This window comes from Bos grunniens, chromosome 28 (genome assembly GCF_055505025.1).
Source record: "Bos grunniens cultivar Pamir isolate PY7600 chromosome 28, Bosgru_T2T1.0, whole genome shotgun sequence".
Lineage (NCBI taxonomy): Eukaryota > Metazoa > Chordata > Mammalia > Artiodactyla > Bovidae > Bos > Bos grunniens.
The window spans coordinates 17,029,123-17,054,712 of NC_141192.1; the positions used below are offsets into that span (position 1 = coordinate 17,029,123).

At 39.5% G+C, this 25,590-nt stretch overlaps 1 protein-coding gene across 10 annotated transcripts in view; it reads left to right on the top strand.

Moving 5' to 3' along the window:
* The first annotated feature begins 3,129 nt into the window (after positions 1-3,129).
* The window catches only part of P4HA1 (prolyl 4-hydroxylase subunit alpha 1), a 100,307-nt gene continuing 77,846 nt past the window's right edge, over positions 3,130-25,590 (top strand). For 6 of the 10 annotated variants that reach the window (XR_015156831.1, XR_015156833.1, XR_015156832.1 and 3 more), the window contains exon 1: positions 3,130-3,233. The gene's annotated coding sequence lies outside the window, so the exon portion shown is untranslated. Of the gene's footprint in view, positions 3,234-20,516; positions 20,603-25,590 lie in introns of all 10 variants that reach the window. The other 4 variants (XR_015156834.1, XR_015156836.1, XM_086382108.1 and 1 more) reach the window with 1 other exon arrangement.

The window sequence follows — 25,590 nt, forward strand, 5'->3', positions numbered from 1 at the left end:
ATTAAATTCTGCCAAAAAAAAAAAAAAAAACCCACTTACTTACTTTTATTGGTTAAGCATTGATAAGCACTAAATCTTTAATTAAAAATTTATACATCCAATAATTGGAAGAATTTCTCAGCGTTTAGTGTCTGACCCTTTACCTTTGTTTTACAGTGCTGGGCGGGTCAGAACAATGGGTGGTAGGAGTATTCTTGGATGCCACTCCTACACTGGGACAGCTGAAAATAGCTTAACTATACATGGGAGTGACTGTGAATTACAGAAATAAATCCCACTAAACTCAAACCAAATGTATTCTAAATGAAGTTCCCTTCAGTTATTATAAAAATGCCTTCTAGCCATTCCAACACTAGACAAGGGGACGTGTGACGGAGGGAAATCAGTGAGAAAAGAATTAGCAGTCTAAAGATTGCAGGTAAAATGTTCACTTTCACAAATTTTACAAAAGCATAAGACTGTGTGAGTGTATTGCTAAGTCCCTTCCAGGGTCTTGGACAGGGCTACTGCAAATGAAGTCCCCCTAAAGCTGAGACTTTCTTAGCTTCACTAAATCTGCCTCAAGGTCTGGAGCCATTTTATTTACAGGGTAAATTGCAGTTTTCAGGATTTTCTGTTCTATATAGGGCCAGTGGATACCACTGATTATAGTTTTACTTGAGACCAAGATTTAAGGAAAAGATCTTTGCCTTGCCCTTTAGGTCAAAGGCTCCCTGCTTTTTGTTTAGACTAGTGGTTCTCAAACTCTTTGATCTCATAACCACTTCATGCTCCTAAAAAGTATTGAGAACTCCAAAATGCTTTTACGTGGATATCTATCAAAATTGACTGTATCAGCAGTTAAAACAAACATGCAAAATATTTAATTCATTTAAAAACAACAATAATAAAGTAACCACTTTATTACATGTTACATGTTAATGGGAGACCTGGGTTGGATCCTTGGGTTGGGAAGATCCCCTGGAGAAGGGAAAGGCTACCCACTCCAGTATTCTGGTCTGGAGAATTCCACGGACTGTATAGTCCATGGGATCGCAAAGAGTTGGACACGACTGAGTGACTTTCACTTTGACTATACGTTAACAGGGTTTACAGGTGGCGCTATTGGTAAAGAACCCGCCTGCCAATGCAGGAGACAGGGGTTGGATCCCTGGGTCAGTAAGATCCCCTGGTGGAGGGCATGGCATCCCACTCCAGTATTCTTGCCTGGAGAATCCTATGGACAGAGAAGCCTGGCAGGCTACAGTCCATATAGGTTCAGAGTCAGACATGACTCAAGCAACTTAGCACGTACATGTTAAAATACTTTTTAACAAAAAATAACTTTTCCAGAGCAAAAAGAATTAGTGAGAAGAGTGGCATTATTTTACATTTCTGCAGATCTCTTTAAATATCTGACCTAATAGAAGATTCTCATTCTTCTGTGTGCACTCTGTTGCAATATCCCAGGACCTGTAGTCTCTGCAAAACCCCACTGTACTTTCATTAGCATGAAAAAGGCAAATAAACTTTTAGTATGAAGTAATTTTTTTTCCTGTGAATTCCCTGACCACACTCTGAGAACCGCTGATTAGTGGTTCACTATATTTTTCACTGTATTTCCTTTGAGTTGCCTAATGTTCCCTAAGTACCCTCTCTGATTATTTCTTTATCTGTATAATCAACCCCACCTCCTAGATAAGAGTTAAATCTTAATTATTGCTGTGCCGTTTATCATTCATGGAAAACTTTAGAAACAATGTTTAATGACTAACAAGTCTTAGAGAAGTCTTTTTTCCTTCATTGTCTGCTTCCAGATAGTTAAGACTTCTTTTAGGAATATAACGGCTAAGGGAAATGTTAGACGAAGACCAGACACAAGACTGGGTTTCTTATATGCTCAGTTCAGTCAGTCAGTTCAGTCGCTCAGTCGTGTCCGACTCTTTGCGACCCCATGAACTGCAGCACGCCAGGCCTCCCTGTCCATCACCATCTCCCAGAGTTCATTGAGACTCACGTCCATCGAGTCAGTGATACCATCCAGCCATCTCATCCTCTGTGGTCCCCTTCTCCTCCTGCCCACAATCCCTCCCAGCATCAGAGTCTTTTCCAATGAGTCAACTCTTCGCATGAAGTGGCCAAAGTACTGGAGTTTCAGCTTTAGCATCATTCCTTCCAAAGAAATCCCAGGGCTGATCTCCTTTAGAATGGACTGGTTGGATTTCCTTGCAGTCCAAGGGACTCTCAAAAGTCTTCTCCAACACCACAGTTTAAAAGCATCAATTCTTCGGCGCTGAGCTTTCTTCACAGTCCAACTCTCACATCCATACATGACCACTACAGCACCATCTAATAATTACCAAATCCTTTCTGTGTGCTAAGCATGTTCTAAGTGCTTTACATACATCATCTCATTTAATCCTCACAACGAGGAAGGTACTATGAGGTACCTATTTGTCATTCTCATTTTGCAGGAAACTGAGATACAGAGAGATCAATCCCCATAGTTTTATGGGACTGAGCCAGAAATTGAACCCAGAAATCTCCGGAGCGCGTAGTCCGTTATCTACTGATTAAGTATAAAGATGTGAGATGGAACAAGATACACATAAAATGAGTGTAGGTGACAGAGAGAGGTAGGTAAAGCAAAAAGCCTCAGGGCCGAGACAGCAAGACAGAATATACTGTGTTGTTTTCCACCCAATACTTATTCTTTTCTGCTCTATTTTCTACGCTTCTATGTTCCTCTTCTCACATTTAAGACATTTCCTCGCTGGTGCTTTCGTCGCTCAGGCCTGATTGAGGTGCTGATCCCAAAATTCAGGCTCTAAACAACCTGTTGAAAGAAGCAGCGCAAATCCCAAGTAACCATGGAGACGGTGGCGTGGTGAGAGCCCCGCGCAGGCGCGTTACATCCCAGGCCCGCCCGCCGGTCCCTCCTCTCGGCCTCAGACTACACGGGCTGGTGAGGAGTCCGGGGCGTGGGCCGTGGGCCACGGGTAGGGGCGGAGAGGGCCGGGGCTGGGCGCCTGCGCAGACGCCGGGCCGCTGGTGTGATCGAGCTCACGTAGCGAGGGTTGCAGTCGCCTCCTCCTCAGCGCAGCCGTCGCAGTCTGGAGGTTATAAAAGGGCTAACTGGCTCCCTCTGCTGCCCAGTCGCGCCGCCAGCGGGCTGAGGGAAAGGAGTAGGTAGCCGGCCGGGTGCAGGCGACCGGGTACTGAAGAACGCGCAGCTCTCGCGTGCCACTTCCCAGGTGAGACATTCGCCCGACCTTGGGGACTGAGGCTGCAGTCCTTGGGCAGCCGTGGCCTTTCTCGATGGCTCTGCTGGTCTGGTCCCTGCCCCCTCTCGTGGTATGGCTCGGGGGCGGGGGGTGTGCTCCCCAGTTTACTACTGTTGCCTCAGTACTTTCTCCTTTGGAGACTCGCCCTGAGCCCCGTTTCCCCTGGGAGCCCCAGAGGCCCTTTAGCAGTCCTCCGTGCTCCCCTTTCCACCGCCTCGCAGGTTGGCGCCCCGGACCGCTAGGGCTGCGGCAGCCTCAGTCTCCGCCCCGGGGACCAGCACTTTCTTGAATATTCCTTCCTGGGGAGGAATCACCCTGTTGAGTTTTCCAAGCGCCTCGCCTACGTGGGTCCCTCCCTTCAAAGCTGAGGGGTATGCAAGGGTTTTCGGCCTCCACAGCCGCAGATGGTTAGCATGTGGCAATAGAGAGCGGTTTTTAAAGCTTAGACCAGAGACTGAAGCGCTCGGGCATTTTTATTCTGCCGGAGTCGTGGGGTCTGGGAAGCAGACCTACCCGGGAAAGTTCAGGTTTAACTCATCTGTTGCGCGCCGCGGGCTGATTGAGCAGCTGGAGGTAGCCCCGGGCAGCGAGTTTCCGGCAGCTAGGTTGAGGAAGTCGGCTGTCAGATCCTCCGGTGAACTGGGAAGCTAGTCTTCTTCCTTCCTTCTTCTGCTACAAAAATTTTTTAAAGGCACATGAGCTTCTCCCCTCCCCCTCTCTTTCTCTCAGCCGAATTTGCAGCTTTTAAAAGTCCACATCAGTAAATCAAATTCCGTGGCTGTGTGAGAAGTCTGAGTTGAGTTACATGGATGGCCCGCAGCTGCATGTTTTTAAGGGGGCGAGGGGAATGGTTTCATAAGACCATTTTCTCCTAAATAATCGAATATATTAAATGCAGTCAGGTCGTAGACACTAACAACATAGACGTTCCGGATAGAATGGACAGGACTTGGAATTTTGCACTGTTTGCTTTAAGAAAGGGATGAAGCAGAAGCTGGATCTCCTTTTAGGAAATTGATCTAAAAGGCCAAAGAGGCTTGCCAGTTTCAACTTAACTGTTTCTGGTTTCTCTTGAGAGCTGTGGCTCTTGGACTTTCCCTTGGAATGCACTCTGAAGGAATGGAATAGCCACTACTGAGTGGGGGAAGGGAAAAGACGTGGCAGCAGTGTTCTTTCATCAACTTTTGCCTCCTCTTCTTTTTTTTTTTAATAGGTTCTGGCAAGAAACGTATTTCCCCTTTTAGATTTATATGTAGCTTATGAATGAGGCTAGTCTTTTCCTAAAAATCTGATGAAATATTCAAGTCTTCATAGTGGGAATACTGGAATTTAATTTATGAAACACTTAAAAGGGATTTTTCTGATCAAATATCTGTGGGAAAAACGGATATAATAAGCAAGAAATATTTAAGAAGCTGAAAGTGAACAACCTTGAATAAGGGTTTTTCCCTTGATTTAAAATTTAAGTAGACATTCAGTGATTTTTTTTTTAAACTTTGACTTTTAGCCTGTGAATGTAATTCCTAATCTTAACGATGAACTTCATATTTACCTTCCTCCCCCCCAATCGTGGGAAGTGTAAGTTTTATTACTTACCTTAAAACTTTTTTATTTATTTATTTTTGGCTGTGCTGGCTCTCCCTTTCTGCCCATGGGCTTTCTTTAATTGTGGTGAGCAGGGACTACTCTCTAGTTGCCCTGCACAGGCTTTTTATAGCGGTGGCTTCTCTTGTAGAGCTCTGCAGGGGTTTGAGTAGTTGGGCACATGGGCTTAGTTACTCCTTCACATGTGAGATATTTCCAGACCAGGCAGGGATCAAACCCAGGTCCTCGGATTTTTAACTACTGGGCCACCGGGGAAGTCCTGTTACTTAGTTTTGAAAGTCCTGTCAGTTTTGGTTTTAGTACATTATGCCTTAAGTCCTGTGATATTTTAGATGTCTGATGGCAAAGGATTCTTATAGATTTAACATAGTTACTACGAAAAGGATTACTTTGTGTCTTTAGGTGAAGAATGCTATTTCCTTTGATATCCTACAATGAGTTTTATTTTGAAGTACTGAAAATCAAGGGTTTTTGTAAGCGGATAATTGTATTTGCCATTTTGGTAATTAAAATAGTGAAAAAAATGAAAATATACTTTTAATTATTGCAGAAAAAATTAGTGTAAAAGACTAATGAAAAAAAAAAAAGGCTGTGTATTACCAGAGTACTGCAGGTTGTTGCAGGTGAATCTTGGCTTTTTGGTAAGGAGATGTTAACCTTTTCTGTTACCTCAGAGTGGGTTGTATAGTGACAAGCAGTATCTTTTATAGGGCAGATAGGTTTGAGCTCCTGCTTTTATTCCATGGATGCAGCCTAAAGCTTGTGAGCCTTCACTTCTGTGAATAGAATGCCTTATTTTACTTAGCAGTTATCAACTGGGAGAAATATAATTACATCACTTAGATTTGAAAAGTGTCCCTGTGGGATTCATAGTAGTACTTCTCAACCTATTTTGTGGTCGTGAAGTCCATTGGAAATCTGATAGAAGGTGTGGACTCTGGGTCTGAAAATGCAAGTACACATATCAGTGTGGAATTTTAATCACCATTTACAGAAATTCTCTCCCTCCATAAGTGCATCTGTAAATTCTAAAAACCCTAACCCTGTTAAGAACTAAAAAGTAAAAAGAGATACAGAATAAAGGCATCTAGGTATCTTGAGGCAGGATTTCTTGAATATTTTGGAAAATCGATCTAGGCTTTGTATCTGACTGGCCTTGACTGTATAGATTACCCTAGTAAACTTTGGCTAAAAGAGTTTTTAGGGCTTCCTGGATGGCTCAACGGTAAGGAATCCGACTGCAGTGCAGAAGATGGGTTCGTTTCCTGGGTTGGGAATGATACCCTGGAGGAGGAAATGGCAACCCACTCCAGTATTCTTGCCTGAGAAATTCCCTGGACAGAGGAGCCTGGTGGGCTACAGTCCGAAGGGTCACGAAAAGTCTGACATGACTGAACAACTGTGCAGAGAATAGTTTTTAACAAAGTGAATAAGTTAGTTGGAGAATTGTTGAATTGCTTAATTGCCTAGGTAATTATACATCATGTTGGCCTCCCCTCACCCCCTTACAAATTGTAACATATCTTTGGTTCTGCTCTAAAAGTGGAAAATGCTTGAAGGTAAATAAATTGCATAGACCCTTGGCATTACACTTTATTGCTCTTCTTACAGTGAGATCTTGAATCTTTTAAAAAATATTTGTTTATTTGGCTGCACCAGGCCATTGTGCCATACAAACTCTTAGTTGTGATATGTGGGATCTAGTTCTCTGACCACGGATGGAACCCAGTGGGCCTCCTGCATTGGGAGCTTGGAGTCTTAGCCACTGGACCACCAGGGAAGTCCTAAGATCTTGAATCTTAGAATTACATTATAAGGTGCGAGTGTGTGGGTGTGTATAGTAAATGAATATATGAGACAAGCCAAATAAAGTGGGTATGTGGTTTTGTGAAAGCTTCATTAATTAAAGCTTCATTTATGTTTCTACCCTATGAAATTTATTTGTATAAATTAAAGCTATTCTCTCATTAGTTTTTTCTAGCCAAATAATTGTGCTTCAGTAAAAACTAATGAAACTCAAAGGATTTCATTACGTTTACTCCAACAGTTTTGAACTTGATATAATGAAAAACATTCCTTTTCCTGAGGTTGTTTGGATGATCAGTGTGACTATTAGTGCATTTGGTTGTGCATTGACAAAAACAATATAGAGATTTATGTTTCTTATGTAGTTGTCATCAGTGGGTGAGTACTCTCTTGGACTTCTTAAACTTCCTGCTTAGTGTTTTATATAAATGTCCATGTTTAGTGTCCATGTTTTGGTTTGCATATTTTTCATGTAAATAGTGATATTATATCAAGTTAATATACTCTGTCTTTTTTTCTTGTTGGGCACTTGAACTATTTCTTCACTGTAAATATTGTGAAGAGAAGCCTGAAATTTAGTGGTTTATTTTATTTTATCTACCTGTTTAGCAAAACCTTAACTAGTTTTCTTTCTACCTTTACTTTTTTTTATTTTGGAAAAGAAACACATGACAGTAAAAATTCTTATACTAGTCATTTTTTCTTCCCACTAAGAATTTTCTAGGGGATTGAATTGGGCTTTTTTAATCAATCTGATAACAATTAAAGGACTTTCAGTTCAGTCACTCAGTCGTGTCCTACTGTTTGAGACCCCTCATATAGTATGTACTTCTTGTGGTGGGGGGAGGATGTCTGGCTTCTTAAACTCAGTATTAGTGCTTTGAAATTCATCCATATTATTATGTGTTTGTGTCTTTTTATTGTTGGATAATATTATATTGTATGGATATACTGCAAAACTTTGTTTTAGTCCATGTTCTTATTGACGGCCATTTGGGTGGTTTTCAGCTTTTAACTATTATAAATAAAGCTACTATGAGCATTCACATATAAGTCTTTGGAGGAATATATACTTTCTTTTCTCTGACATAAATGTCTAAGAGTGGAATAGCTGCATATGTGATAGGGAAATATTTTTTCCCAGACTGTGGCTTGTTTTAATTCTTTTAACAGTGTGTTTCAAAGGGCAGCAATCGGCTCTAATCGTGGACAGAATGTCTGTGCAGAAAATCTTTTTCTGTGCAGAAAGATTTTTAAAAAAAAAAACTATAATAAGTGAATTCTGCAAGGTTGAAGGATAGAAGGTCAGTATATAACAATCAGTTGTATTTCTATATAATAGCCAAGGACAATTGGAAATAAAAATTTTAAAGTACCATCTCAATAGCACCAAAACTTGTAAAATATTTAGTATTAGCTTTACAAGACATGTGCAAGATTTATATAATGAAAATTATAAGACATTAATGGAAGAAACCAAAGAATACCTACATAAGTGGAGAGAGATACCATATTCATGTGTTGGAAGAGTTAATATTGTTAAGATAACCATTTGTCCTGAGCTCATCTATAGAGTCAATGCAATTCCAGCCAGATCTCAGGAGGAGAGGATTTCCTATAGAAAGTAACAAGCTGATTCTAAAATTGATATAGGAAAACAATGAAACTAGAAAAAGGTAAAACAATTTTGAAAAAGACAAAAAAGTTGAAAAACTTGTGATTTCAACTTATTATATTACTGCAATACTCAAGAGTAAAGATAGCGAATAGGCAAACTTATAGATCAACAGAAAAAAATAGAGAAATCAGACATGCAAAATGGTCAGTTTGTTTTGATGAGGGTACTAAGGCAATTCAGTAGAGAAAGGATAATCTGGAATAGTTGTATGTTCATATATAAAAAAACTCCGTCTTATTTGGGCATCTAATATCCTCTGTTGGACACTGGGCAGCCCCTTGCTCAGGAATTCGTATAAATATTTTAACAGATGACAGAAAGGCACCAATGGATATGAAATAGGAAATAAGGTTTACTCACCAGGTCAACGCAAAAGGATTCCTTAAGGAGAGGTCTTAGGTTTAGTCCAGAATGAAGCAAAAGTGAAGTAGGGTGGTTGAGTTTAATTTTCATTGTGACCTGGAGTGTGATAGTTCCCGTGTGTGGGATTTTCATGGTTTTAGCTTCCCATTGATAGTGGAGAGAATGGCCAGGCTTTCATACTGACTTATCCAGATGTGGGGCAAAGGGAGAGGGAAGTGGGCTTTAAGGCAGTTAGCTTTCAAACATCAAAATAGAAAATTTTTCTTTATTATAGCCTCAGTGCAACAATTCCCCATAGTCTATGCAAAAACTGGTTCAAAATGGTTCATAGATCTCAAAAGAAGACCTAAAGCTAGAAAATAACTTGAAGAAAATATAAGACAATCTTTTGGACCTTAGATTGAGCAGAGTTTTTTGTTTTTTTTTTAAATCAGCAAAAAGTTAGACACCAAAAGCATGATCCATAAATGAATAAATCAGTACTATGTTCACCTTCAAAATTAAGAACTTATGCATGGTGGAGAGATTTGACAGAATGTGGTCCACTGGAGAAGGGAATGGCAAACCACTTCAGTATTCTTGCCTTGAGAACCCCATGAACAGTATGAAAAGGCAAAATGATAGGATACTGAAAGAGAAACTCCCCAGGTCAGTAGGTGCCCAATATGCTTCTGGAGATCAGTGGAGAAATAACTCCAGAAAGAATGAAGGGATAGAGCCAAAGCAAAAACAATACCCAGCTGTGGATGTGACTGGTGATAGAAGCAAGGTCCAATGCTGTAAAGAGCAATATTGCATAGGAACCTGGAATGTCAGGTCCATGAATCAAGGCAAATTGGAAGTGGTCAAACAAGAGATGGCAAGAGTGAATGTCGACATTCTAGGAATCAGCAAACTGAAATGGACTGGAATGGGTGAATTTAACTCAGATGACTATTATATCTACTACTGTGGGCAGGAATCCCTTAGAAGAAATGGAGTTGCCATCATGGTCAACAAAAGAGTCCGAAGTGCAGTACTTGGATGCAATCTCAAGAACGACAGAATGATCTCTGTTCGTTTCCAAGGCAAACCATTCAATATCACAGTAATCCAAGCCTATGCCCCAACCAGTAACGCTGAAGAAGCTGAAGTTGAACAGTTCTGTGAAGACCTACAAGACCTTTTAGAACTAACACCCAAAAAAGATGTCCTTTTCATTATAGGGGACTGGAATGCAAAAGTAGGAAGTCAAGAAACACCTGGAGTAACAGGCAAATTTGGCCTTGGAATATGGAATGAAGCAGGGCAAAGACTAATAGAGTTTTGCCAAGAAAATGCACTGGTCATAACAAACACCCTCTTCCAACAACACAAGAGAAGACTCTACACATGGACATCACCAGATGGTCAACACCGAAATCAGATTGATTATATTCTCTGCAGCCAAAGATGGAGAAGCTCTATACAGTCAGCAAAAACAAGACCAGGAGCTGACTGTGGCTCAGATCATAAACTCCTTATTGTCAAATTCAGACTTAAATTGAAGAAAGTGGGGAAAACCATAAGACCATCAGGTATGACCTAAATCAAATCCCTTATGGTTATACAGTGGAAGTGAGAAATAGATTTAAGGGACGAGATCTGATAGACAAGAGTGCCTGATGAACTATGGATGGAGGTTCGTGACATTGTACAGGAGACAGGGATCAAGACCATTCCCATAGAAAAGAAATGCAAAAAAGCAAAATGGCTGTCTGGGGAGGCCTTACAAATAGCTGTGAAAAGAAGAAAAGCAAAAAGCAAAGGAGAAAAGGAAAGATATAAACATCTGAATGTAGAGTTCCAAAGAATAGCAAGAAGAGATAAGAAAGCCTTCTTCAGCGATCAATGCAAAGAAATAGAGGAAACAACAGAATGGGAAAGACTAGGGATCTCTTCAAGAAAATCAGAGATACCAAAGGAACATTTCATGCAAAGATGAGCTCGATAAAGGACAGAAATGGTATGGACCTAACAGAAGCAGAAGATATTAAGAAGAGATGGCAAGAATACACAGAAGAACTGTACAAAAAAGATCTTCACAACCCAGATAATCACGATGGTGTGATCACTGACCTAGAGCCAGACATCCTGGAATGTGAAGTCAAGTGGGCCTTAGAAAGCATCACTAGGAACAAAGCTAGTGGAGGTGATGGAATTCCAGTTGAACTATTCCAAATCCTGAAAAATGATGCTGTTAAAGTGCTGCACTCAATATGCCAGCAAATTTGGAAAACTCAGCCATGGCCACAGGACTGGAAAAGGTCAGTTTTCATTCCAATCCCAAAGAAAGGCAATGCCAAAGAATGCTCAAACTACTGCACAATTGCACTCATCTCACACGCTAGTAAAGTAATGCTCAAAATTCTCCAAGCCAGGCTTCAGCAATATGTGAACCGTGAACTTCCTGATGTTCAAGCTGGTTTTAGAAAAGGCAGAGGAACCAGAGATCAAATTGCCAACATCCGCTGGATCATAGGAAAAGCAAGAGAGTTCCAGAAAAACATCTATTTCTGCTTTATTGACTATGGCAAAGCCTTTGACTGTGTGGATCACAATAAACTGTGGAAAATTCTGAAAGAGATGGGAATACCAGACCACCTGATCTGCCTCTTAAGAAATTTGTATGCAGGTCAGGAAGCAACAGTTAGAACTGGACATGGAACAACAGACTGGTTCCAAATAGGAAAAGGAGTTCGTCAAGGCTGTATATTGTCACCCTGTTTATTTAACTTATATGCAGAGTACATCATGAGAAACGCTGGACTGGAAGAAACACAAACTGGAATCAAGATTGCTGGGAGAAATATCAGTCACCTCAGATATGCAGATGACACCACCCTTCTGGCAGAAAGTGAAGAGGAACTCAAAAGCCTCTTAATGAAAGTGAAAGTGGAGAGTGAAAAAGTTGGCTTAAAGCTCAACATTCAGAAAACGAATATCATGGCATCCGGTCCCACCACTTCATGGGAAATAGATGGGGAAACAGTGGAAACAGTGTCAGACTTTATTTTTCGGGGCTCCAAAATCACTACAGATGGTGATTGCAGCCATGAAATTAAAAGATGCTTACTCCTTGGAAGGAAAGTTATGACCAACCTAGATAGCATATTCAAAAGCAGAGACATTACTTTGCCAACAAAGGTTTGTCTAGTCAAAGGCTATGGTTTTTCCTGTGGTCATGTATGGATGTGAGGTCATGTATGGACTGTGAAGAAGGCTGAGCGCCGAAGAATTGATGCTTTTGAACTGTGGTGTTGGAGAAGGCTCTTGAGAGTCCCTTGGACTGCAAGGAGATCCAACCAGTCCATTCTGAAGGAGATCAGCCCTGGGATTTCTTTGGAAGGAATGATGCTAAAGCTGAAACTCCAGTACTTTGGCCACTTCATGCGAAGAGTTGACTCATTGGAAAAGACTCTGATGCTGGGAGGGATTGTGGGCAGGAGGAGAAGGGGACGACAGAGGATGAGATGGCTGGAGGGCATCACTGACTCGATGGACGTGAGTCTGAGTGAACTCCGGGAATTGGTGATGGACAGGGAGGCCTGGCGTGCTGCAGTTCATGGGGTTGCAAAGAGTTGGACACAACTGAGCGGCTGATCTGATCTGATCTGATGCTGTTTGAAAGAGTGTTATGAAGGTGAAAAGGCAAGTCACAGACCTGGGAGTTAATATTCTCCTATCACATATCTAACAGAAAACTTGTATCCAGAATATCTACAGAACTCACAACCTTCAATAGTAAGTGAACAGCCTAATTAAAAATTTGACAAAAGGATTTAAGTAGAAACTTTACCAAAAAAGGAATATGGATAGCAAGTAAATATACCTAAAGATACTAAACATCATTGATAATTGAAGAGTTGTAAGTTAAAACCACAATGAGAAACCAGTAGTGAGAAAATTAAGACATTAAGAAAAATGAAGGAAGAAAGGAAAAATAAAAAAAACAATACCAAATGCTGACAAGACCATGGGGCAGTTGGAGCTTTCATTTGTTGACACGGGCAATGAAAACAGTATAGCGACTTTAACATTTGGCAGTTTTTTATGAAGGTAAACATACATATGGGTGGGCTTTTCTGGTGGCTTAACCGGTAAAGAATCTGCCTGCAATGTGGGAGACTGGGTTTGATCTCTGGGCTAGGAAGATCCCCTGGAGAAGGGAATGGCAGCCCACTCCAGTATTCTTGCCTGCAAAATCCCATGGACAGAGGAGCCTGTCAGGCTACAGTCCGTGGGATCACAAGAGTTGGCCATGACTTAGCAAATAAACCACTAAACCACCACCACTATATATGCTTACTGTGGAACCTAGCATTCCTACTCCCAGATTTACCTAGTGAAATGAGAGTTTATGTTGATTTTTTAAAATAATTTTATTCATTGATTTTATTTTTGGCTGTGCTGGGTCTTTGCTTTGGGCAGGCTTACTCTGGTTGCTGTGAGCAGGGGCTACCCTCTAGTTGCCATGTGTGGTTTTCTTATTGCCGTGGCTTCTCTTGTTGCTTAGTTGCTCTGCAGCAGGTTTGATCTTGGACTAGGGATCAGACCTGTGCCCCCTACATTGGCAGGCAGATTCTTATCCACTGTACCACCAAGAAAGTTCTTGATTTCCTTTTTTTTTTCAAACAGCTTTATTGAGATATAATTCACATACCATATAATTTACCTCTTAAAGTGTACAATTCAGTGGATTTTAATACATCTACAGAGTTGTGTAACCATTATGACAATCAATTTTAATCCTTTTTCAAATAAATCACTCCAAAAAGACACCTCAGATCTATTAGCAGTCACTCTCCTCTCCCTCCCCCAGCTCTAGGCAATCACTAATATGCTTCTTTTTAATGTCTGTAGATTTTTTTTCATGTAACATAATGTTTTTGAGGTTTATTTGTATTGTAGCAGTATTAGTACTTCATTTCCTTTTATGGTCAAATAAGATTCCATTGTATGGTTATATCAAATTTTGTTTATTCAGTCATCATTTGGGTTGTTTCCACCTATTTGCAATTAATGCTGCTGTGGACATTTCTGTACAAATATTTCTGTGGATATGTGCTTTCATTTGGTTTGGGTGTAGACCTAGTAGTGGAATTGTTGGGTCATATGGTGACTCCATGTTTAACTTTTTTAGGAACTGAAAAGTTCCTAAAACTTTTAGGAAAACTGTTTTCCAAAGTAACTACACCATTTTACATTCCTATCAGCAATGTATGAGTATTCCAGTTTCTTCACATCCTTGTCAATACTTACTCTTTTTATTACTATAGCTATCCTAGGGGCTGTGAAGTGGTATCTCATAGCGGTATTTCATTTACATTTCCATAATGACGTAACAGAACCTTGTGTGCACCAGGACCCGGGAGAAAGGAGCAGTGACCCCACAAGAGACTGACCCATGCTTGCCTGGGAGTGTCCAGGAGTCTCCAGCCGAGGCGTGGGTCAGTGGAGGCCTGCTGCAGGGTTGGGGGCACTGAGTATAGCAGTACATGCATGGCATCTTTTGAGGGAGGTCACCATTATCTTCATTACCTCCACTGTAGTTTGGCCTCAGGTAAATAGCAGGGAGGGAATACAGCTCCACCCATCAACAGAAAATTGTTAAAGATTTACTGAGCATAACCCCGCCCATCAGAACAAGACCCAGTTTCCCCCTCATTCAGTCTCTCCCATCAGGAAACTTCCATAAGCCTCTGTTTTTCTCCATCAGTGGGCAGACAGATTGAAAACCACAATCGTAGAAAACTAACCAATCTGATCACTTGGACCACAGCCTTGTCTAACTCAGTGAAACTATGAGCCATGCTGTGTAGAGCCACCCAAGACGGACAGGTCATGGTGGAGAGTTCTGATAAAATGTGGTCCACTGGAAAAGGGAATGGCAAACCACTTCAGTATTCTTGCCTTGAGAACCCCATGAACAGTATGAAAAGGTAAAAAGATAGGACACTGAAAGAGGAACTCCCCAGGTCGGTAGGTGTCCAATATGCTACTGGAGATCAGTGGAAAAATAATTCCAGAAAGAATGAAGAGATGGAGCCAAAGCAAAAACAATACCCATTTGTAGATGTGACTGGTGCTGGAAGCAAGTGAGTGAAGTCGGTCAGTTGTGTCCGACTCTTTGTGACCCCATGGACTGTAGCCTATCAGGCTTCTCAGTCCATGGGATTTTCCAGACAATAGTAATGGAATGGATTGCCGTTTCCTTCTCCAGGGGATCTTCCTGACCCAGGTATCGAACCCAGATCTCCCACATTGTAGACAGATGCTTAACCGTCTGAGTCACCAGGGAAGTCCCTGATAGAAGCAAAGTCCAATTCTATAAAGGGCAATATTGCATAGGAACCTGGAATGTTAGGTCCATGAATCAGGGCAAATTGGAAGTGGTCAAACAGATGACAAGAGTGAATGTCGGCATTTTAGGAATTAGCGAACTAAAAAGGACTGGAATGGGTGAATTTAACTCAGATGACCATCATATTGACTACTGTGGGCAAGAATCCCTTAGAAGAAATGAGTCAACAAAAGAGTCCAAATGCAGTACTTGGGTGCAATCTCAAAAATGACAAAATGATCTCTGTTCATTTCCAAGGCAAACCATTCAGTATCACAGTAATCCAAGTCTGTTCCCCGACCAGTAATGCTGAAGAAGCTGAAGTTGAATGGTTCTATGAAGACCTACAAGACCTTCTAGAACTAACACCCAAAAAAGATGTCCTTTTCATTATTGGGGACTGGAATGCAAAAGTAGTAAGGCAAGAGATACCTGGAGTAACAGGCAAATTAGGTTTTGGAGTACAGAATGAAGCAGGGCAAAGGCTAATAGAGTTTTGCCGAGAGAATGCACTGTTCATAGCAAATACCCTCTTCCAGCAACACAAGAGAAGACTCTACACATGGACATCACTAGATGGCCGACACTGAAATCATATTGATTATATTCTTTGCAGCCAAAGATGGAGAAGCTCTATACAGTCAGCAAAAACAAGACCAGGAGCTGACTGTGGCTCAGATCATGAACTCCTTATTGCCAAATTCAGACTTAAATTGAAGAAAGTAGGAAAAACCACTAGACCATTCAGGTATGACCAAAATCAAATCCTTTATGATTATACAGTGGAAGTGAGAAATAGATTCAAGGGATTAGGTCTGATAGACAAGAGTGCCTGAAGAACTATGAACGGAGGTTTGTGACATTGTACAGGAGACAGGGATCAAGACCATCCCCAAGAAAAAAAAATGCAAAAAGGCAAAATGGCTGTCTGAGGAGGCCTTACAAATAGCTGTGAAAAGAAGAAGAGCGAAAACCAAAGGAGAAAAGGAAAGATATACCTATTTGAATGCAGAGTTCCAAAGAATAGCAAGGAGAGATAAGAAAGCCTCCCTCAGTGATCAGTGCAAAGAAATAGAGAAAAACAACAGAATGGGAAAGACTAGCGATCTCTTCAAGAAAATTAGAGATACCAAGGGAACATTTCATGCAAAGATGGGCACAATAAAGGACAGAAATGGTATGCACCTAACAGAAGCAGAAGATATTAAGAGGTGACAAGAATACACAGAAGAACTGTACAAAAAAGATCTTCACGACCCAGATAATCACGATGATGTGATCTCTCACCTAGAGACAGAAATCCTGGAATGCAAAGTCAACTGGGCCTTAGGAAGCATCACTACAAACAAAGCTGGTGGAGGTGATGGAATTCCAGTTGGGCTATTTTCAGTCCTAAAAGATGATGCTGAAAGTGCTGCCCTCAATATGCCAGCAAATTTGGAAAAGTCAACAGTGGCCACAGGACATGAAAAGATCAGTTTTCATTCCAATCCCAAAGAAAGGCAACGCCAAAGAATGCTCAAACTACCGCACAATTGCACTCATCTCACACACTAGCAAAGTAATGCTCAAAATTCTCCAATCCAGGCTTCGGCAGTACGTGAACCGTGAACTTCCAGATGTTCAAGCTGGTTTTAGAAAAGGCAGAGGAACCAGAGATCAAATTGCCAACATCTATTGGATCATCAAAAAGGCAAGAAAGATCCAGAAAAAAATCTATTTCTGCTTTATTGACTATGCCAAAGCCTTTGACTGTGTGGATCACAACATACTGTGCAAATATGAGAAGACCAGTCTACCTGACCTGCCTCCTGAGAAATCTGTATGCAGATTAGGAAGCAACAATTAGAACTGGACATTGAACGACAGACTGGTTCCAAATCGGGAAAGGAGTATGTAATGGCTGTATGTTGTCACCCTGCTTATTTAACTTATATGCAGAGTACGTCATGAGAAACACTGGGCTGGATGAAGCACAAGCTGGAATCAAGATTGCTGGGAGAAATATCAATAACCTCAGATATGCAGATGACATCACCCTTATGACAGAAAGTGAAGAGGAACTAAAGAGCTTCTTGATGAAAGTGAAAGAGGAGAGTGAAAAAGTTGGCTTAAAGCTCAGCATTCAGAAAACTAAGATCATGGCATTTGGTTCCATCACTTCATGACAAATAGATGGGGAAACAGTGACAGACTTGATTTTTGGGGGCTCCAGAATCACTGCGGATGGTGACTGCAGCCATGAAATTAAAAGACGCTTACTCCATGGAAGGAAAGTTATGACCAACGTAGACAGCACATTAAAAAGCAGAGACATTGCTTTGCCAACAAAGGTCTGTCTAGTCAAGGCTGTGATTTTTCCAGTAGTTATGTATGGATGTGAAAGTTGGGCTATAAAGAAAGCTGAGCGCAGAAGAATTGATGCTTTTGAACTGTGGTGTTGGAGAAGACTCTTGAGAGTCCCTTGGACTGCAAGGAGATTCAGCCAGTCCATCCTAAAGGAGATCAGTCCTGGGTGTTCATTGGAAGGACTGATGCTGAAGCTGAAACTCCAATACTTTGGCCACCTGAAAACTGAGTCATCTGAAAAGACCCTGATGCTGGGAAAGATTGAAGGCAGGAGGAGAAGGGGACAACAGAGGATGAGATGTTTGGATGGCATCACCGACTCGATGGATGTGAGTTTGAGTAAACTCTGGGAGTTGGTGATGGACAGGGAGGCCTGGCGTGCTGCAGTCTATAGGGTCGCAAAGAGTCGGACACGACTAAGCAACTGAATGACTAGTGATGTTGAGTTTTTTCATGTACTTATTGGCCATTTGTGGCTTCTTTGGAGAAATGTCTCTTCAAACCCTTTTCTCATTTAAAAAGTGGATTATTTTTCTATTGTTCAGTTCTAAGAATACTGTATACTAGGTATTAAACTTTTGTTAGAGATATGATTTTTAATTTAATTTTTTTTTTTTTTTTTTACCATTCTTTTGGTTGTCTTTTAAGTTTCCTGAAAGATGAAAGTTTTAAATTTTGATGAAGTCCAGTTTAATTTTTTCCTTGGTTTCTTGTGCTTTTTATGTGTCATATCTAAGAAATTATTGTCTAGATATCAATGTTTAAGTGCTTAATCAAGGTTATGAAGATTTACACCTCTTTTTTCCCCAAGAGGTTTATAGTTTTAGATTTCAAGATAATCTTGGATACATTTTGAGTTAATTTTAGGGTCAATATAAAGTTTTCTTAAGTTTATTCCCAGGTAATTAACATATTGGTTGCTGTTGCTTCTGGTGATTGGTTCTTGTTTGTATGGACAGGTCCTTTTCTAAAGGGAATGTTGCTTTTTTGTAAATGATAATTTTTCAAGTAGTATTAGCTTGCTTTAAAAAAAAAAATTACTACAACCCAGAGGGATAGGGTGGGAGGGATTTGGGAGGGGGTTCAGGATGGGGGGACACATGTGCACCCATGACTGATTCATGTCGATGTATGGCAAAAATCACAATATTGTAAAGTAATTATCTTCCAGTTAAAATAATTAAAAAAATCAATCTTTAAGTTTCATTGAAAGCAGTTGTTTTGGAATAGTTTGTTTTACCACATGTTCCTTGTTGTTGTTTTACTGGCTATGTCGTGTCTGACTGTTTTGCAACTGCGTGGACTATAGCCCGCCAGTCTCCCCTGTCCATGGGATTTCCTAGGCAAGAATACTGGAGTGGATTGCCATTTCCTCCTCCAGTGGATCTTTCCGACCTGGGATCAAACCCAAGTCTCCAGCATTGGCAGGTGGATTCTTTACCACTGAGCTACCTGGGAAGCCCACATATTCCTTAAGTTTAATAAATCTAAAATGTGTATTGTACAAGATTTTATTTTCCACTTGTATCCTAAGGGTGGCAAAGACACTGCAGTTGCCTTATCAGGATTTTTTCTGTAAATCAAATATACATACAAATTGTTTTTGAGCAGAAGGGATTGATGGTGGTATTATGCCCTAGTAGAAGTATGGAGTTGCTCATTTGAATTTTACTAACCCAATGATTTGACTTGATCTTTTCACTTCAGTGCTACTTTGACTTCATTTGTTAGCTTGCATATTTGTTTATTTATAGAAATACAAATTTTCTGTTAAAAATGTTTATTAAAATGCAGAAATTGAGTAAAGAGAATGGACTGTGATTCCCTCTCAGACAATTGTTAACATTTTTTGATTTCTAAAGAATTGCTGTGTTTTATATTATTGCTGTTTTTAATATCCTAATCAATATTTATTGATATTCATGTTATAAAGCACATAGTTTCATTAACAAAGAGAAGATACTGCAAATTCATCAGATGAGAAATATATAGACTATGTTAATTTTGGGAAATACCAGCATTTTTATAAGCCACAAGGAGAGCATGTATAATTTAATGTTTACTTCTTTTACTTCTTCCCTTCCACTGCCTCTGTCCACTTTTTTCTCCCACTCACATTTCTAAATTATAAAGCCTGTGCATCTGTTTGCTAGTAGATTGGGCTTCTTGGTCCTTTTCACTGCCTTAGCCCAGGGTTGAGGTTGCCTGGGCTTCCCGCAGTTCTCCAAGTCACCTCTTTTTCCATGTCCTTTGAGACACTCTTGGCAACAAATCTATTTATTCTTGTGCTCTTGCCCCACATCCAAAAGTAACATTTCTTAAGTGTCTCCTAGGTGTCAGGCATTGTCCAAGGCACTTTCATCTGAAGTACTGCTGATTTTTTATTATTAGCTGGTGGTCAAGTTTGGCCTCATATTAGATACCTTACCTTTTTGCTTATTCTGCTTCCCTTTAAAGGGACCACCAAATAAAAGTCAACATTACTGATGAAATTTTCCTAAATTGCAGGCCTCCTAGTCTCATGTACGGTAATTTTTGTTTTTTTCCTGTTCTTAGAAAAGAATCCTGATACTTTATCCTATATTGGGAAATGTATGCATTGCTAACTAAAGTGTTGGAAATAATTGAGAGGTATATTTTACAGATTAAAATACACAGTTTAAAAATCATTGAAGAATGGCACCATTTTAATTATAAATAAGATTTGTTTCATTCTCAAACTTTCCCCTCAGCCTACACTTATTATTAAAATGTTTCTGGTTTAGGGGAACTTGACTTTCTTAGAAATAGAAACTTTAAATATTGAGCTTAACTTCAATTGTGAATCCAGTTTAAATATTTTTTTAATGGATTAAAATCATATTTATTCTTAAACTTTGTATCTCACATATATTCATTGAATTTCTAAAATTAAGAAAAACATTTAAAAGATCATTGAAAAATATTGCTTTTTGGTGCTAGGGAATAGAGAGTAGTAAACACATGAGAATTATTTACCTTTTTTAGTTTGCCTTAAAGAAACAGGGTTGATGAGTGAAAGTGTGTGTGTGTGTATGTATGTATATATATATTTTTTTAATTTGTTTTTTAGATCTGATGTTAGATCTTATTTGTCACTCTTGGAACATCTCATTTTTGACTGGACTCAGAAGTTCTCAGGACAGCCTCCATCTCTTGGTAATCTGTTATTGCCATTTTTCTTTGGCTTCCTTCATTCTCTTGGCCAAAAGTTTAGCATATTCTGCAGCCTCTTCCTTATTTTTCTTAGTACACTGTTTCTTCAGAGCAATAGTGTTGCAATAGGCCAGCATTCATGTTGCAGAATACGTGGAGTAATATGACGCTGAATCTTGGGTGCTTTGGTAGTGGGTTTCTTACCTTCTTTGTTTAAGGGCTTTCTCACAATATATTGGTGGACATCTTCTTCTTTAGAGAGGAGAGAAAGTGTATTCATTTGGACTCTGGGTTAAACAGAAATCTTAACTCATACTAGTCCATAATGGAATTTAAGAATTATGGTGATAGGAAGTTGTCTTAGCAACAGAGGTCAGGAGTATGATTAAATTTCCAGAATAATTGGAACATCCGCATGTTTTCTTCTGTCTCTTGTCTGTCTTCCTCTCTCTGTATGTGCATCATCTTAAAATCTTTCTAAATAAGCTTCATTCACTTGGTCCCTAACTTTTCCCAAGCTTTATTTGTAAAATAGTTCAGACATTCAAAGAGTGCCTGCCACCACTTTTCTCAGTTTCATTTTCAAATTTTCTGACAAAGAACTTTGAATGGCCACTTGGTCAGGGAGAAGTATCATGCTATATAACATGACTGGTAAAACTGTGGGAATGAATTACGGGTGAACTGGGGCAGTTAAAAAGGTAGAAGGGGGCAATTTCCAGGAGAAAGAGTAGGGATGATTGAGGTGCCATGTAGGGAAAAACAAGCGTGTGTTTTTGAAATGATCTTATCTTCAGATTACTTCTGACAAGGAAGACTGAACTTTGGAAGAACCTCTGAAAGACAGCCTACATAGCACTTTCAGTTAAGGGCAGTATCTTGGTTTAGAGGTTCTCTCCAATCATATCCTAAACTGCTGTTCCATTGGAATGATGCCAAACACTGGGTTCACTGCTCAAGTATAGAAAATTGTGGCAAAGAGGCTAGCATGACTTCTGGGTTTTTAATCGAAAAGTTGGTCATACCATTGAAGCACTCATCCCAGACTCTATGTATGTACCAGAGATGCAGCTCACTCTCTTTGGGAGTAGAAGTATGACTGGGATTCTTAGAGTTAAGTTAAAACAAATGGTAATTGGCAGAGCAATTACAGGGCAGAACAGAAATATAACTGGTTCTATTAGCAATCACTCTTAGTTGTCTTGGGAAATCCATCCTGCTTATATGAAAGAGACGTTCTGTCTAGATGTGTATACCACGTTGCAGTGGCCTGAATTAGCAGCTTGAATGTGTGTTGGTATTTTGTGCTGACCGTAAAACCTGTCAGAAAGATTAAAGTCTAACACAGATGTCAGGAAAACCAACAGTTGAGTATGGAATTTGTATGAGGAAAAATAATCTTAAAGTTGGAACCCTCTAAAGAGGGTTTGGAACAAGTTGTGGAAGATGTGGAGAGACTGTTAGAGGGAGCCCTGTAAAAAGTTTTTCATGTCAGAGAAAGATTAGAATATCAAGCATTCTTTAGTCTGCCTGATTTTTGAGTGATTTGTTTGGGAAAGACAGACTTGTTAATGTTGCATTTTTTTTCTTGGAAGAAAAATGTTAGACCAAAAGGCTAATAGAATTATTTGCCAGATGCCCTGTTCTAGTAATCCATTGAATAACCTAAATATACAGTTCAGTGAATCCTGATAACTCAGAGTCATATTTAAAATAGTAGAACTGTTTAACTATAGTTCCCAGGTTTGGTTGATCTGTGAATATGTGGGACTGGACTTTTCTAGAAGGACAGTAGGAAAGTTTTAGATAAACAGTACACTTTGCATTTTAGTTTTGTCCAGGTCTACCAGAGAATATGTTTCCCAGGTTGTTGTTTTCTTTATAGTTTTAGAAATATTTAAAATTAAAATTTTTTAATTTAAAAATATTCATGCATTTCAAACATTATATGTAATATATATATAGATTATTTATAGATTAATAAACACTCATGAAACTGCCATCCAACCAAGAACCAAAATATTATGAGTAACTTATCCATACTGCTTCAGTAATAAATTTTATTCCTGTATAAATTTGTCTTTGTATCTGCCTCTTCTTTGTCTTTCTTTCCTTTCCTCCTTTCTCCCTTCTCTTCTTCTCCGTCTTTCTTTCATTGTGTCTTCTCTGGGATCTGGGATTTACCTTCTTTTGAAGAAGATTGCATCCTCTTTAACCCATTTAAATTCTATTTCAAGCTTGTTTGAGGATTTAGAACAGAAGGCATTTATGTCTTCCTGTTTTTGATAAAACCCTAATGTCTTTTGGGATGCTTTACTCTTAGTTGTACATAATGATTGCTTTGCATGCTGCTAACTGAACAAAGGTGGTAATAAATGGAAGTGAGACATCGTAAGTGATGAAACCATTATGTTTTAAAAACCTGTGATTGATAAGGATATGCTTGTCTATAAACATGCCACTTAAGGTTTCTAAAGAATGTGCATGAGGCATAGTATTCAGACAGATTAGAGAAACCATTCCCTAGAGTAATTAGAAATTCTGTGACATGTTCTAAAAAATAAATTGAAGTAAAATATATTTTAAAGACAGAGTGCATCTTTTGTATGATTTCAAGAGGTAGTCATAACCTGTGGTTCTCAAAGTGTGATCACCAGAACAGCAGCAGCAGCGTCACCTGAGAACTTGCATATGTGATCTAGGTACTTTGACCATTGGGTGATCTGATACAGCTAAAGTTTAGAACCAGTGTTATATACTCTATCTTCATTTATATTAACTAGTTTAGGTTGGCATGGTAATTTGGAGTAATGCTGTGAGAGGGTCTGAATTTTCTATTGCAAGTGACAGAAATCCAACTTAAACTAGTTTAAGAAAAAGGGAATTTACAGGCTCCCTCAGCTGAGTTGGAAGATTATTGGGGAAGTTCACAGGTTCAGAGCAGAAACTATAAGAATCAGGGCCATGGAGCTTGTAAAACTGCTTGTTTCTGCATAACTTTGTCATTTTTATAGACTAAGTTCCTGTGTATGCTTGTCAGGTGGCACAGATGGTCACAGGCAGCTCCAAATTCATGTCCTCTGAGCGTAGCAATTCCAGAAAGAGCTGCTTTTTACCATTTCACAAGCCCACTCTTCAACAGTTAAATTCATAGGAATGAGGGTCAATGACTGGCTTAGCCTGGGTCATATGTCTATTTGTGGGAGAAAGGAGAATAGAAAAGTGTGCCACTACATTGTCAGGAGTGGCACACTTTCGGTTGCTTTCAAATAAGCTTAACAGTCTTTGAAGCACAGCAAGAAATCTAGAGGATTATCGAGTTAGAAAATGGGACATATGCAAACATGTTAGCTACTTTATTGTGTTAGAGTGTGGTTAACCATTTCGTTAAAGTCTTACGGTGCCAAAATATGGAAGTTGATGTTTTAGGTTTTCTATTTTGTATGGAGTTAATTTTTGTCATTATAAAAGCAAATATAATTAGAGAAATGCAAACCAAAACTACAGTGGAGTACCATCAGAATGGCCATCATTAAAAAGTCTACAAATGGAAAATGCTGCAGAGAGTGTACGGAAAAGTGAGCCCTTCTACACTGGTGGCGGGCATGTTGGTTGGTACAGCCCCTGTGAAATACAGTGTGGCAGTTCCTCAGAAAACTAAAAACAGAGCCGCCATATGATCCAGCAGTCTCACTCCTGGGCACATACCCAGACAAACTATAGTTCCAAAAGATAACATGCATCGTTCATAACAGCCAAAACGTAGAAACATCCAAATGTTCATTGACAAATGAATGGATAAAGATGATGTGGTACCTATATAAAATAGCATACCACTCAGTCATGAAAAAGAATGGAAGGCCATTTGCAGCAACATGGATGCAACTAGAGATTATCATACTGTGAAGTAACTCAGAAAGAGAAAGACAAATATCCTATGGTATCCCTTATATGTGGAATCTAAAATATGACACTAATAAACCTGTCTACAAAACAGAAAAAGACTCACAGAACAAATTTGTGGCTGCAGAGGGGAAAGGGTGTGGGGGGAGAGAAAGACGGGGAGTTTGGGATCAGCAGATGTAAACTGTTATATATGGGATTCATAAACAACATGGTCCCACTCTGGAGCAGGCTACTATATATACAGGGAACTATATTCAATATCCTGTGATAAACCATAATGGAAAAGAATATTTTAAAGAATGTATGTATATACCTGAGTCACTTTGCTGTACAGCAGAGACTTGCACATTGCAAAACAACTGTACTTCAATAAAATTAAATAATAAGAACCTATTACATGAGAAAAAAATAAGCATTGAGTATAAAAGTAAATATACCCCGTGTTGTTTAGTTGCTAAGTTGTGTCCGACTCTTATGTGAGTTCATGGACAGTGGACCACCAGGCTCCTCTGTCTGTGGGATTTCCCAGGCAAGAATACTGGAGTGGGTTGTCATTTCCTTCTTCAGGAATCTTCCTGACCCAGGGATCAAACTTGTGTCTCCTGTATTGGCGGGTGGGTTCTTTACCAGTGATTCACCAGGAATGCCCAAACCCTTGACATCTGGAAAATACTGAAAAATAGGAAAGAAAAAAATCACGTAATGTTCTGCTCTCCAGAGACAACTACATTTTGGTGAATTTCCTCTGCATATTTTTTTGGTAAAATTATGATATTATAATGTTAAGTTTTTTCTTTGTTTTGATTAGTATTTATTACTAACTTTCTATCAGAGTGTAGTAGAAACTTAATCTTCTTCAGTATAGATTCCACCAGAGTTGTATGGTGTTTATTTTTTTTAAGACTTAATTTTTTAGAGCAGTTTTAGCTTCATAACAAAATTAAGAGAATGGTATGGAAATGTCGCATGTACTCCTTGCTCCCAATATGTGTAGCCCCCCACCAGAATGGCGTATTTTTAAAAATTAATGAATCTACATTGACACATCATAATTGCCCAAAGGCCATAGTTTAACATTACCCCTT